Genomic DNA, 14,716 nt, shown 5'->3' with positions numbered 1-14,716 from the left:
TCTAGGTAGAGCGTGGAAATGGATTGCAGGAAGTCCAGACCACGAAGACCACGAAATAGTGTTAAACAAATTAAACAACGTTCAAGAAAATAATAATAATCAAGTTCTAATTAACAAGCTAACGATAGAAAAAGTAAACGAGATTACAAACATAACAAATCATATTATTAAAGAGTTGGAAAATGATAAAAGCAAAGAAATAGAATCATTTTTGAAGTTAAAGTATAAATTAGAAATTATAAAAGAAGAGGCCGTAAATATTGCGTACGCAATACATTGGGCAAAAGCCAATATAATCAACTCCTACATCATGTCAAGCGAAGAAGCGGACATTGCCAAGAAAATTTTTTAAAAAGATGATATTCCATTCATAAATTTAGACGAAGGTTTAGAATTTTCTGAAATAAAAATAGCAACCGATGGAAAAATAATAATCTATATATGTATATAAAAATAAATGCCATTTTTCGTTGTGACTTTATAACTCAAGAACGGGCTCACCTATCTAAACCAAATTTTTAGGCTTTGTTTGGACTATTCAGTAGATGCTATGTGTTTTGAAATTTGAAGAATCGGATACCAGGGTCTCGAGAAATAGGCCAAAACGTGAACCCGGGTAACCCTGGGATGTGTTTGTACAATATGGGTAGCAAATGGAAGCTGTCGATGATTTCTATAGTATAGAGTATTTTTGATACCACTCCGTGACTAGGGTCTCGAGATATCGGTCAAAATGTTTCAAAAATTTCACCCCACATACATATGTTACATTTTTTTTTTATTTAACTCGTACCTACTTGGAAAGCTGAAAAGCGCTCAATGTATGGTGAAATTGTTTTTAAAAACACACCAAAAACGCATTTGTTTGGTCAGATTCATCCCACTTAGCCAGCGGATTATACGTTTTCATATTAACATACATACATCAATAATAGTTTAATCATTTACTAAATGATTTGTTACCTACTTAACTACGCTCTTTCGCTCTGAAAATTTATGAACTTTCGTCTTAACTAGCATACTTATTATTCCCACCTACAAACTTACTTGCATTATATTTATATCAACATGTAGGTATGTATGTAGCAGGCAGATCGACAAACAAAGTAGGCTTTGAAAAGAAAGCAAAGCGAATTTCCGAGAAAAAACGGTAAGTTTTGAACTGTTGAAATGAATTACACGAATGTATGTGTTTCCGTATTTGAAAAAACATATTGTGTACCACTATTAATGTAGGCATTTTTTTAATTTAATTTATTCTTTTTTAATTGAAAGAAAAATGCCACGACCCACACGAGGATATATAACTAGGTCGGCGAACGCGTCATGCAAATGCTACGGCATTACAAAGGCGATCACAGACTCCAGATGAACGAGCACAAGCTAATGCATCGCAGCGTGAACGTAATGCACGAAATAGATCTGTTGTACCTGAAATTATGCGTGCTGCTTTTAATTACAACAGTCAGATTAATTACAGTATATACGGATATATTGGAATAATGGACGCAATATGTCCACATTGTGATGCGGCTAAATTTCCAGGTGAAATGCCCGGCATGTGTTGAGTAATGGCAAATTGAGATTGCCACCATTAGAAACTCCACCCGAACCATTGTCTTCATTAATTTTTGGGACTTCTGAAAATTCTAAGCACTTTTTGAGTCATATTCAACAATACAATTCGGCATTTCAAATGACTTCTTTTGGTGCTACTAACATTATTAGAGATAATTTTATGCCGACGTTTAAGGTAAATACTTAAACGGGATTGTCCCAATCAATCTGAATCATAAAAGTATTCTATAGTTTTAAAAATTATTATGCAACATATACCTAAAATTGCATACATGTTGCAGATTCAGGGCCAAATTTATCATCAAGCTGGTTCGTTATTGCCATACCCCGACGCTGATTATCAATTTTTGCAAATTTATTTTATTGGTGATGAAAATCGTGAATTGGATCAACGTTGTGCAATTGCTTTGAATACAAGACGAGAAATTATTTGTGAGCTACAAAGGTTTTTCCATCAGCATAACGCATTAGTTCAATTGTTCAAAATTGCTCTCGATCGTATGCCCTCTTATCATCATAAAATCGTTGGAGGATGATGCTCATTGGGATTCAACACTTCATGATGCATCTATTTCGGCTCATCCTTAACAAATACGAATGCTGTTTGCCGTTATATTATCAACATGTATGCCATCAAATCCACTTGAATTATGGAACAAATATAAACATAATATTGCAGAAGATATTTTAATTCGTAAGCGTCATCATGCAAGAAATCCTGATTTGTTGATAACTTTGTAAATGTACAACGAAGCTTTGATAATAGTTGAAGATATACATATATGTGTCTACGGATTGCAAATAAAACATTAGTACAATTGGGTATGACCGCACCAAATCGTGACATGCATGATCTGTTTTATCGTGAATTGCAACGTGAGCAGGAATTCAATTCTAATGATTTGCGTTTATTTGTACAATCGAATAAAACCGAAATGAATATTCAGCAAAAACATGTCTATGACACAATCATGCAAGCCATTTCCAATAATGCAGGTGGGTTATATTTCTTGGATGCACCTGGTGGTACAGGCAAAACGTTCGTTATATCACTGATTTTAGCCACTATTCGATAGGAACAGAAAGTTGCATTGGAACTTACATCTTCGGGAATTGCTGCTACATTATTAGAAGGTGGTCGGACAGCACAGTCTGCATTAAAATTGCCATTGAATATACAGATGATTGAAACTCCAACTTGCAATACTTCAAGAAATTCTGCTATGGCAAAAGTTCTGCGATTAACGTCAATTATTTTATACGATGAGTGTACAATGGCGAGTAAAAAATTACTAGAAGCATCTAATCGAACAATGCAAGATTTACGTGGTAACCAACAGCTTTTTGGTGGTGCTTTGATATTACTGTCAGTGGATTTTCGACAAACATTGCCTGTCATTCCTCGGTCGACTCCTGCTGATGAAATAAATGCCTGTTTGAAGTCATCAGTTCTTTGGAGATATATACAAAAATTGACACCGAACATTAATATGCGTATTCACCTACAAAATGATCCAGCTGCCCATGAGTTTTCAAAACTATTGTTACAAATTGGTGATGGCAAAATACAAATCGACAGAACCAACGAATTGATCACTATACCGAGCAATTTTTGTATAATTACGAAATCAATAGATGAATTGTTTTTCCAAATATTCTTCAGAATTACAGAAACCATGATTGGTTGAGAGAACGCGCCATTTTAGCACCGAAGAAACTTCATATCAATGCCATTAATTTTCAAATTCAAGCAAAACTCCCAGGCGTAGTCACGACATGTAAATCAATTGACAGTGCTATGAATCAAGATGAGGCAATGAATTATCCAACTGAATTTTTAAATTCATTAGAACCGACTGGTATGCCACCGCATTGCTTGAATCTGAAAGTGGGTTCTTTGATTATATTATTGCGAAATATTAATCCACCAAAACTGTGTAATGGCACCAGATTGGCAGTGAAAAATTTATTGCCAAATTTGAATGAAGCTACGATCTTAACTGGTAAAACTGATATGCCATTTGAATCCAAACGATTACAATATCCTGTGCTTTTATCATTTGCGATGTCCATCAACAAAGCATAACGGCAAACACTTAACGTTTGTGGTGTGAATTTGGAGGAATCATGTTTTTCACATGGCCAACTTTATGTTGCCTGTTCCAGAGTCGGTACCCCCAGCCGTTTGTTTATTCAGGCTCAAAATGGAAAAACAAAAAATATTGTTTATCCAAATGTTTTGGATAGCTAGCAAATAATTAAATATATATTTTTTTTATAAATGAGTTTGATTTAATATTTCACTTTATACTTAGCTTTATAAATATTATATGTATTCATTGTATTGCTTTCAGAAAATCATAAAGTTCTGCTTATCTGTAACACCACATTCATTGACTGTTAGGCGGTACAAAGTTCGCCGGGTCAGCTAGTTTACATTATAATTTTACCTACAGTAGAAAAAGAAATTTGCAAAACAATAGATATTAGAGCAGTGAAGAGGAATAACAAGATCAATAAAATAAATTTTAACTCAATTCTTAGCTGTGAAAAGAATATTTTCGGAATAAAAACCAATTGTAAACAATATAATTCCTTGCAAATATGTTTAAGAAGTAACTTATTAAATTTAGGTAATGACTATTGCATAAGTAATCTCCTAAGGAGTCGTTTGTCAAACTGTACAGTGACCAACAGCCAACACATCTTAGACTACGAAGAATTGTCACCAGGAATACTATTTCTAAACAATTTTAAAGGAGAAATCATAATAAACGAGGACCTTACGATCCTGAATGGTACTTTTATAATTCACTACCATAACGCTACAATCAAGATTAATGAGAAGATATTTTTCAATGCACAAAGATCGACAAATAAGCCCCTACCTGCCCTACTCCAACCACCCTCAACATCAAACATACTGATAGATATGCTGAAGCAACTAAATATCGATAATACAAAAGAAATAAGCCTCACACAATCAGCAAACCAACTTGAATATACCGCAAATATTATTTTAACCGTCATATTGTTAATCATTATCATATACTTAACAAAATCCGTTCTATCACCCAAGGAGGACAAACAAAAACGGTCCATCGATCTAACAGAAACCGCAGTCGAAGGACTTAACCAGATCTTCAATAAGCCTAAAGGTCCAAACGAGGACGTTTGAATCTCAGAGGGGGGCCTGTTAGCACGACACATATTAACAAATGTTAAGGCACGCATACTATTACACCAACATTCTTTAGCGCAACATAACACCTCATTATGTTAATGCATAGGCATCCAACATACATCCAACTAATAAAGTCGTTCACGTTGCGGCACGTGTAACTCCAGACTATAGGAACGGACGGCCAGCAACACAAATCTAGCAAAACGGTGGGAACCACAGAATCAGCACTTTTGGTCACGTAGCAGTAGCGACAGATTTAGGGCTAGCATTAAGAATGATGAAATGTAAAGTTTAGTTTTTAGTTGGATTTGAAAGAATAAAGGAGTATAGCTCCCGAAAATATATTTTTTTAAATCAACCGTTTGTGTTTGATTAACTTATATACGTAAATGAGAGGTAGGTAGCTTAAATCTTTTATGTGGAAAATAAAAAAAGGAAATACATTTTTTACAAACACTATTCTGGGAAAAATAAGATAATAAGAAAAGGAGAAATGTACAAATGTACTTCTGGGAAAAATAAGAATTCATATTTTTGGACTACTATATAATAATTGTGGCATAAAATTTATATACCAATTGAAAAAATAAATTTAAAATGCGCAATAATATTTTGATTTATGCTTGTATAATTTTATTAAATTTAAGACTTCGCTCATTCCCAACCCAATTTGCATAATTTTTCTGTAAATTAACAATATTAAACTAAATATAATTTTTTTGAAAAAATGTTATTTTGAACATGTACTTTATTTTTATAATATAAAACAACCGTCTTAATACTCGCTCTTCTAAATTTCGTATTGCCAAATTGTAAATGCCGTCGGCATATGTGCAAATGGGATATGTTGCCTTTTCAAAATTTTCATAGAAATGAAAACTGCGCTGTCAAACTGCTGAAGTGACAGCTTCTAGCTTACGATACATGGCAAACTAGATAGTATTCTATATCTAGTAAGCTATGTAAGTAAGCTATATTCTATCCTGACGTGATGTCCCGTAAGGGGATGAGAAATTGCTTCGCGGTGCACGCAAGCAAGAGCGAAAATCGTTTAAAATTAGCACTAAAGGTTCCGAATAAATAATTTATAACGCAACGCAAACAATGAGACGAACGAAGAAGCAGCATATAAAGAGAGCTCATTAAGACCAGCAGGGTCGAGTTCGCATCGTTGCGAACATATAACTATTTGTGGTTGATTAAAAGTGTAAATTAGATATCAGGAAATGAGATGAAATGGAAATGGAACGTTGAAAGAGCGCATAATATGGCAGAGTTTCGTCGTGTGTAGAATTGTAGGGAGGGATATTTAATATTTCTGAGGATAATTCGACTACCCAACACTTGACTTGTTGGCAGAGAATTTGGTCTTTATAAAGAGAACAGAGAGTAAATTAGTAAAGTGACTAAATGGTTAAGAAATGTATAGCTTAGCAGAACAAAGACCGTCTACTACTAACTTTCCATTGAAGAGAAATTAATTCTACGGCGATCAAAAGAAGTATTCGACATGTAACGACTTCTCCGAATAATGATGCATAAAAACAATATTGTCAACAAAAACAAACAACTTTTGAATGATTTGGTACAAATGTGATTTCAGCTTCTATTGTGGAAATTATAGTAACTACAAAAACAAACTTAATCAGAAAACAAGTAAGGAAGGGCTAAGTTCGGGTGTCACCGAACATTTTATACTCTCGCATGACAAAGTGATAATCGAGATTTCATTATCCCTCATTTACATATTTTTTTAAACGTGATACCTCAGCTCAAATACCGTATTTGTGTAAAGTTTTATTACGCTATCATCATTGGTTCCTAATGTATATATTATACAGAGAAGACATCAGATGGAATTCAAAATAGCGTTATATTGGAAGAAGGCGTGTTTGTGAACCGATTTCCTCCATATTTCGTACATGTCATCAGGGTGTTAAAAAAATATTATATACCGAAATTCATTGAAATCGGTAGAGTAGTTCCTGAGATATGGTTTTTGGTCCATAAGTGGGCGACGCCACGCCCATTTTCAATTTTTAAAAAAAGCCTGGGTGCAGCTTCCTTCTGCCAATTCTTCCGTAAAAATTTTGTGTTTCTGACGTTTTTTGTTAGTCGGTTAACGCACTTTTAGTGATTTTCAACATAACCTTTGTATGGGAGATGGCGTGGTTGATTTTCCGATTTCTTCCATTTTTGAACTGTATATGGAAGCTCTTAAAGAAAAATCACCCTGTAGAGTTGTGGTTGATTAAAAGTGTAAATTAGATATCAGGAAATGAGATGAAATGGAAATGGAACGTTGAAAGAGCGCATAATATAGCTAAGGTTTGCGGTGTCTAGAATTGTAGGGAGGAATATTTAATGTTTCTGCGAATAATTTGATTACCCAACATTTGACTTATTGGCAGAGAATTTGGTCTTTATAAAGAGAACAAAGCGTAAATTAGTAAAGAAACTAAATGGTTAAGAAATGTATAGCTTAGCAGAACAAAGACCGTCTACTACTAATTTTTACTCATAGTTACAGCTTGCCACAGACGGACGGACGGACAGACGGACGGACGGACAGACATCCGGATTTCAACTCTACTCGTCATCCTGATCACTTTGGTATATATAAAACAAACAACTTTTGAATGATTTAGGACTTACAAACAGCTTCTATTGTGGAAATTATAATACTCTCAACAAACTTTGTTGCGAGAGTATAATTAACGGTATTAATATTTAAAAGCAATTAAGAAAGCAAAATAAGTATTCGACACAGATGGCTTTGCTGAATTTTTAATAGGAAAACGCGAAAGTACCGTTATGTGGAACAGCAAATTTTCGGAATTGAAATATATTGACTATTTGTGTGTACAATGAACGCAGTTTTATTTAAACTTTTGGCAAAATGGGGCGTAAACGAGCAGAGTTGTTAGTTGAAATTAAAAATTTAATTATTACTCACTTTGAAAACGGATTTTCCGAAAATCACATATCATCTATAATAAATAGGCCCAGAACAGGTGTTCATTATATAATAAAAAAATTTAAAGAAAGCAAATCGGTTCATAATAAACCAAGATCGGGTCGACCAAAGAAAATGACTGAAACAGCGGAGCGATGGTTGGTTCGCGAAGTTAAGAAAAACCCCAAAATTAATGCATAGAAACTAGCAAAAATTACTAGGAGTTACGTAGGCGTAGATGTTACACCCCAAGCCATAAGAAATTATTTAAAACATAACGGATTTAACGCTAGAACCGCACGGAAGAAGCTTTATATCTCCAGAAAGAATCGGCTGCAGAGGTTAGAATTTGCCAGAAAATTTGTAAATATGCCTGAAGAGTTTTGGTTTAACGTAATTTTTGCAGATGAGAGCAAATTTAATCTCTTTGGATGTGACGGCAGAGAAAAAATATACAAAAAGCGAAATACGGAGCTGGAAGAACGAAATATGGTTTCTACCGTAAAACATGGCGGCGGTAGTATAATGGTTTGGGGGTGTATGGCGGCTTCAGGAGTGGGAAAAATTGTGACCATTAATGGAACTATGGACCACATATACTACATAAATATTTTAAAAGAAAATTTACGTCCTAGTGCTGTGAAATTGGGAATTGAAGAAGATTATCAGTATTACCAGGATAATGATCCGAAACGTTCAGCTCACAATACAAGACTTTGGTTGCTGCACAATTGTCCTAAAGTTATTAAAACGCCTGCTCAAAGTCCGGATCTCAACCCTATTGAGCACTTGTGGAGCATTTTGGAGAAACGATTATGAAAGCGTCACTTTACCAACAAAAATCAAATGGAGAAGGTCCTCAAAGAGGAATGGCTTAAAATCGACACAGAGGTAACCACGAATTTGGTGAAATCGATGCCAAGACGTTTGAGGGAAGTTATTCGTCGCAGAGGAAAAACAACAAAATATTAATTTTCCATTATTATTACGTTTTCATTGTATTTTTTTAAATGTCGAATACTTATTTTGCTTACTTATTTGCTTTTGAATATTAATACCGTTAACTTTCTGATTTAGTTTGTTTTCATAGTTACAATAAATTCCATAATAGAAGATGAAATCATATTTGTACCAAATCATTCAAAAGTTTTTTGTTTTTGTTGATAATATTTTTTGTATGCATTATTATTCGCGACAGAACATGTCGAATACTTTTTTTGGCCGCTGTACATAAGATGAAGTATCAAGAAAGGAAATGGAAATTTCTGCGAAATAAAAGGAAACTGATATCAATTTTCCTTAAAACACTATTTTATTTTTAAACTAGCTGACCCCGCAGCCGTTGTCCTGCGTGAAATTATATAGTTTGAAATGAAAAGAAAGTTAAATTTATCATTTCATTTCTTTTTTTTCAATGTAACGCAGCTTTCTTTATAAACAACATTTTTCGGTTTCTGTTCAGGTGTACAGAAAAGATGGTTTTCCAACTCGTGAGCACGCTACGGCTATGTAAAAAACATAGCATTTCCAAATTTATGCCTCACACTATGCGACTATCTTTAGGTCCTGTTGACTGTCATCTCAAATTCAATTTTCACTGGAAACGGAATACGTTTGAACTGAAATGGCAAATTGTTAGAACTCAAAGGAATTCGTAGGATCAAGCATTCTCTCCCTTGTATTTGATAGGTGCGTCACAATCAGTCGGGTTCCATTACACATTTTCGGCGCATGAAGATTGGGAAACATAATAACGACGGATCCTTCTTTGAGACGCAAATGATGCGGTGGCATACCAAGCCTCTCCAAAGAATTTAAAAATTCCACTGGATAATTCACGGCGTCGTCTTCATTGTCAAGACGATCGATCGATTTATATGAGCGCAAGTCTCCCGGAATTTAACTTTGAATCTTCCAGTTTAAGTCATCAACATCGGTATTTTTGGCAGCTATCATTGCACGTGCACTTAAGGAATCGTAGTTACGATAATTTGGCCAATGTTCGGATAAACATTCGTGATGAGTTCATCTTTCGTGAATTGATAAAGGGAAGATGGAATTGATATCGAACCACCGGAAGTATCAACCGAAATTGTACAATTTCCAATTTTTAGCGAAGACGAAGTAAAATGTCTTCTGCAATGTCATTTTTGTTCGTATCCCATAATTAACGCAGATTTGGAGGCTGATATGTCGAAATGATTATCGCGAAAAGTGTGTGAATTTCATTTGCATTCCAGTGATTAACATGTTCCAGCAATTGTAATTGCTGGCTTACTTCTCCAAAACATGCACGCACCGTACCACTCACACTACGCAATGACTCAATGAAATTAAACCACGTATATTTATCAATAGACACCGAAGGTATTAACAATCGTCGTTTTTCGGTTGGATTGTCTAAATTGATCCCAAGGCATTCGTTGAGAACACACCAGGATGTTCACCTACTGGTTGGCCTTGCTTTTTGTGAAACCATTACTTCGACTATGCATTCCATATATAATATCAAGGCATTTCCGAATAGAGCAATGTTCTCGCAAACGGATCACTGACGAAAGTTGAGAAAAAACTCGTCAATGTTAATTTTGTTAGGTTTTTTTGTTGGTTAAAATACACTCTTTGCCCATTCTCCAAATTAACTGCGGGACGCACAACAGTCAGAAAACGTTCATGAATTGCAAAAGTAAATATCCTATAAAGCGCTTTATTGCAGTTCACGTATCGACCGTATCGTTCAAGACCAATAACCGCAATGTTGCTTCTTTTGGTGACCTATTTACAAACGTATTTTATCGATTACACCAAACTGCAATACTCAACATTGATATGAGTTTAGAATGTGAATTAGACAATAATGGTGAATATAGTAGGATCCATGTGTTGTCAACTTCGATATTCACTCTTCTAGGTAGGTAGATAGGAGTGCAGCCCTATCGGGCTCAATTAGCACTGATGTGCCATTTTGATACACTATTCGTAGAAACCTCCTGTGTCTGCTATTACGTTTCACCTTCCCTCTCAAACCATTTTGAGGTTTCGATGAAACTATTTATGTCCGATATGCTTTTGGTGGAAATCCATTCAAGGTTTGGTGCTTGGTGGATTCCGAGTGCTTTGTGTCGGATCTGTGCTAGAGCTGGGCATTCGCAGAGAAAGTGGAAGATTGTTTCCTTGTTCCCTGCTACTCCGCAGCCACGGCAGATGTCGTTGTAGGGCATACCCATTTTGGACGCATGTTCCCCAAATGGCCAGTGCCCCGTTGTGGTAGCAGTTATTCTGTAAATACTTTTTCTTGACCTATTTAATAAGTCGTTGGTTCTTTTCCTGTCATATGTTGGCCATAATTGTTTAGTTATGACGCATTTTGTAATGTTAGTTAGGTAGCTTTCATATTCCTCTACGATAGATTTGAGGCGCTTTGTTTCAGCCTCATCAACTGGGGTGCCGGCTGCCTGGTCTTTGGATATCTTCCCTAGTATGAAGACCGTCCTCTGGTACCGGTTTTTCCTCAGCTCATTCTGGGATTTCTTGCGCTTCTTTTTGCACTCTCCTTTAGCCGCCAGTGCACTTTGGTTGGTGCTCATGGCAGCCTTGGAGGTGGACGCCTCCTCCCTTATAGCTGATGTTTGCTCTGCTGTATCTACCGGTGTACTTTGGTTGGTACGACCGGTAGTACTCTTACTCGTCTCCTGGCTGGAGGCAAGCAATTCGTCCTCATCGGATTCCGTAATAGGATTCCTGTCGTCATGGTTGTTGTTGTAGTAGTAGTTGTTGTTGTTGTTTTGTTGTTGGTTTCGTTCATGTTTGGGCGTAAAACCTTGGGTTTATTCATCCATATCACTATTGTGGGAAATTCTGAAGTGTCCCTCGTAGTTCGTAAGATTACTCTCTCTAAATTGGATGCTGAATGTTCTGCCGTTGTCGTCTGGTGAGCAACGCCGATCGAGTGGATATCCATTATTTCTAGTTTGTGTTTCCGAAAGAAAAGAACGTGGATACTGTTTCGTGCATTTATTGTGAGACATACAAAACGAAATGGGATGGTGTCCGCAAGGTGCATGAACCTTATTGGTTTTTATCACTTCGTATAATACTGGATCTATCTTTGCATCAGGAATTTCCGCATGATTGAGCGATTTCATCAATTTGATCTGGTGTAACCACCATCCACAATCCGAAGAAGAATGTGTGCGTGCGAAAAATCTGTCTCTTGCCACTCAACTGAGTACATCTAGCATCTTACAGCACCATATATATGTACGTTGCTTTAAGATAAAGTCCATCGAAGCTGTTGCTTGAAAAGTCTTGCTGTGACATCGTGACGATCGCTTGCTGATTGACCGCGATCCTGGGAGTATTCGGTCATGTGCCTTGGGCTGCTAATGTATGTTGATGTCAAAAAGAACGCCGACCGATATTAGCGCGACCTCTTCTTGGCATCGTAACAAATTTCAATCTGTAATTGATCACTTTGTGTGCAACACACTCTGAATAATTTTCAAACATTTTTGAAGCAAACGACAAATTTGAACGATTCAAATAATTGAAAAACAAAACAAAAAAAAATTGGAAAAAAATGTTTATGGAAAAAATTAACTTTTTGGAATAATCCAATGTTCCGACTTTTCCTCACGAAAAGCATACAGGTTCTTTTATTTCTAAACCTTCCCCGATTCACACAGAACATTCTCTTGAAAATTTCATGAATATTGGTTAAGCCGTTCTCTTAGCGTTACTAACGAACACACATTCATTCGTTTGTATGAGAAAAAGAAAAGGGCTGTTTTTAGGGGTTTCCCGGATTGTCAAATTTGGTTCAGCCGTATGAAAGTTATGAGCGTACATACATTTTGGCGATTCGTTTTCATTTTTATTTATATAGATGTAGATGTAGATGAAATGTATATTTTTCAATCTTTCTGAAAGATTTTCTTAATATTTTTTTCCATAAGAACCTTGTACAGAGTATTAGAAAACTACAAAAAAAAATCAGTCAAATCGGTTCAGCCATTCACGCGTGATGCCGTGACAACGCATGCGTTGTATTGCGTAAAATTATGTGTTTTGAAATGAAAAAAAGTTGAATTTACGTTGTGTTAAAAATCATTTATTTTCGATTTTTCTAAATTTTTTTCAATGTAACGCAGTTTGATAAGCAACATTTTTTAGTTTCTATTCCGGTGCGTAAATGTACAGAGAAGATGGTTTTCCAACTCGGGAAAACGCCACGTATAATTGGCGCGCACCCATGCAATCCTAGTTACGATAATTTGGCCAATTCGGCATAAACATTCGCGACGAGTTCATATTTCGCTAAGTTAATTGACAAAAGGGAGGTGGAATTGATATCAAACCACTGGAACTGAAATTTGCCTTTTTCCAATCCTTAACGAATAGGATGTAAAATGTCTTCGGCAATATACTTTTGTTCGTGTTTCATAATTGACGCGGATTTGAAGGCTGATATGTCGAAATGACCATAGCGAAAAGTGTGCGCAATGACTCAAATCAAACTGAACGACGTACATTTATTAATAGCAACCGAAGGTATTAGCAATCGCAGTTTTTCGGGTGGATTATGTAAATTCGTCCTAAGCAATTAGTTGAGAACACACCTGTAGGTCAATCTATTGGTTGGCCTTGCTTTGTGCGTACCTATTTCTTCGGCGATGCATTCCATGCATAATATCAAGGCATTTCCAAATAGAGCAATGTTCTCACAAACGAATCACTGACGCAAGTTGAGAAAAAACTCGTCAATGTCAATTTTGTTGTTGGAAGTGTTTCCGCTGGCTGTACTGTATTCTCTGGGTTGAAAAACACTCTTTAGCCATTCTCCAAATGAACTGCGAAACGCACAATAGTCGGAAAAGTTTAATTCACCAAACTACAATATCAAACATTGGCATGAGTTTTGAATGTGAATTAGATAATACTGGCGAATATGGTACGATCCATATGTTGTCGACTTCCATATTCACTACTCTAAGTTGAATGGTAAATGTCCTGCCATTGTCGTCTGATGAGTTACGACGATAGAGTGGATATCCATCATTTCCAGTTTGCGTTTCGGAAAGAAAAGCACGTGGATAGTGTTTCGTGCATTTATTGTTACACATACAAACCGAAGTGGGATTGTGGTGTCCGCAAGGTCCATGAACCATATTGGTTTTCATCACTTCGTATAATACTGGATCTTTCTCTGCATCAGGAATTTCCGCAGAACTGATTTCGTCAATTTGATCTGGTGTAACCACCATCCACCATTCAAAGAAGAATGTGTGCGTGCGGCAAACCTCTTTTTTGCAACTCAAGAGAGTACATCCAGCATCTGACTGCACCATACTTGTATATACGAGGGCTGTCCGATAAATAATCGACCTAACCATGATGCACGCGACTTTTTCAATTTTTTTTTTTTTTTCTACATAGTCTCCTTGTAACTTCACACACTTCTCCCAGCGATGCTCCCATCTCTGCAACCCTTCCAAATAGTACTTGGCGTCTTTGTCTGCAAAATACGAGTTCACGAAAGAGATTGCCTCCTCATTTGACGAAAATCTCTGGCCGCCGAGCGCAGTTTTAGGTTGAGGAAACAAAAGAAAGTCGCTTGGTGCTAGATCCGGTGAATAAGGTGGATGGTCAAGCAGTTCGAACCGCAATTCGTGGATTTTCGCCATGGCGACTGTTGAGGTGCGAGATGGTGCGTTGTCTTGGTGGAACAAGACTTTCTTTTTTTGCAAATGTGGCCGATTTTTCGAAATTTCTTCCTTTAGCTTGTCCAATAATGATGCGTAGTATGCTCCTGTTATAGTTTTTCCTATTTCAAGATAGTCGATAAAAATAATTCCATGGCTGTCCCAAAAAACACTCGCCATCACCTTCCCAGCCGAATACACAGCTTTAGGTTTTTTTGGGGCTGGTTGCCCCTTTTCAATCCACTGTTTAGATTGGTTTTTTGTTTCGGCCGTATAATGATGAATCCAAGTTTCGTC

The 14,716-nt window shown here is 36.3% G+C and overlaps 1 pseudogene; it reads right to left on the bottom strand.

Annotated features, from left to right (window-relative positions):
* The window catches only part of LOC125777573 (uncharacterized), a 38,582-nt pseudogene that overhangs the window by 14,378 nt on the left and 9,488 nt on the right, over positions 1-14,716 (bottom strand).

Source organism: Bactrocera dorsalis, chromosome 3 (genome assembly GCF_023373825.1).
Source record: "Bactrocera dorsalis isolate Fly_Bdor chromosome 3, ASM2337382v1, whole genome shotgun sequence".
Taxonomy (NCBI): Eukaryota; Metazoa; Arthropoda; class Insecta; order Diptera; family Tephritidae; genus Bactrocera; species Bactrocera dorsalis.
This window is presented reverse-complemented; position numbering and strand designations above follow the sequence as displayed.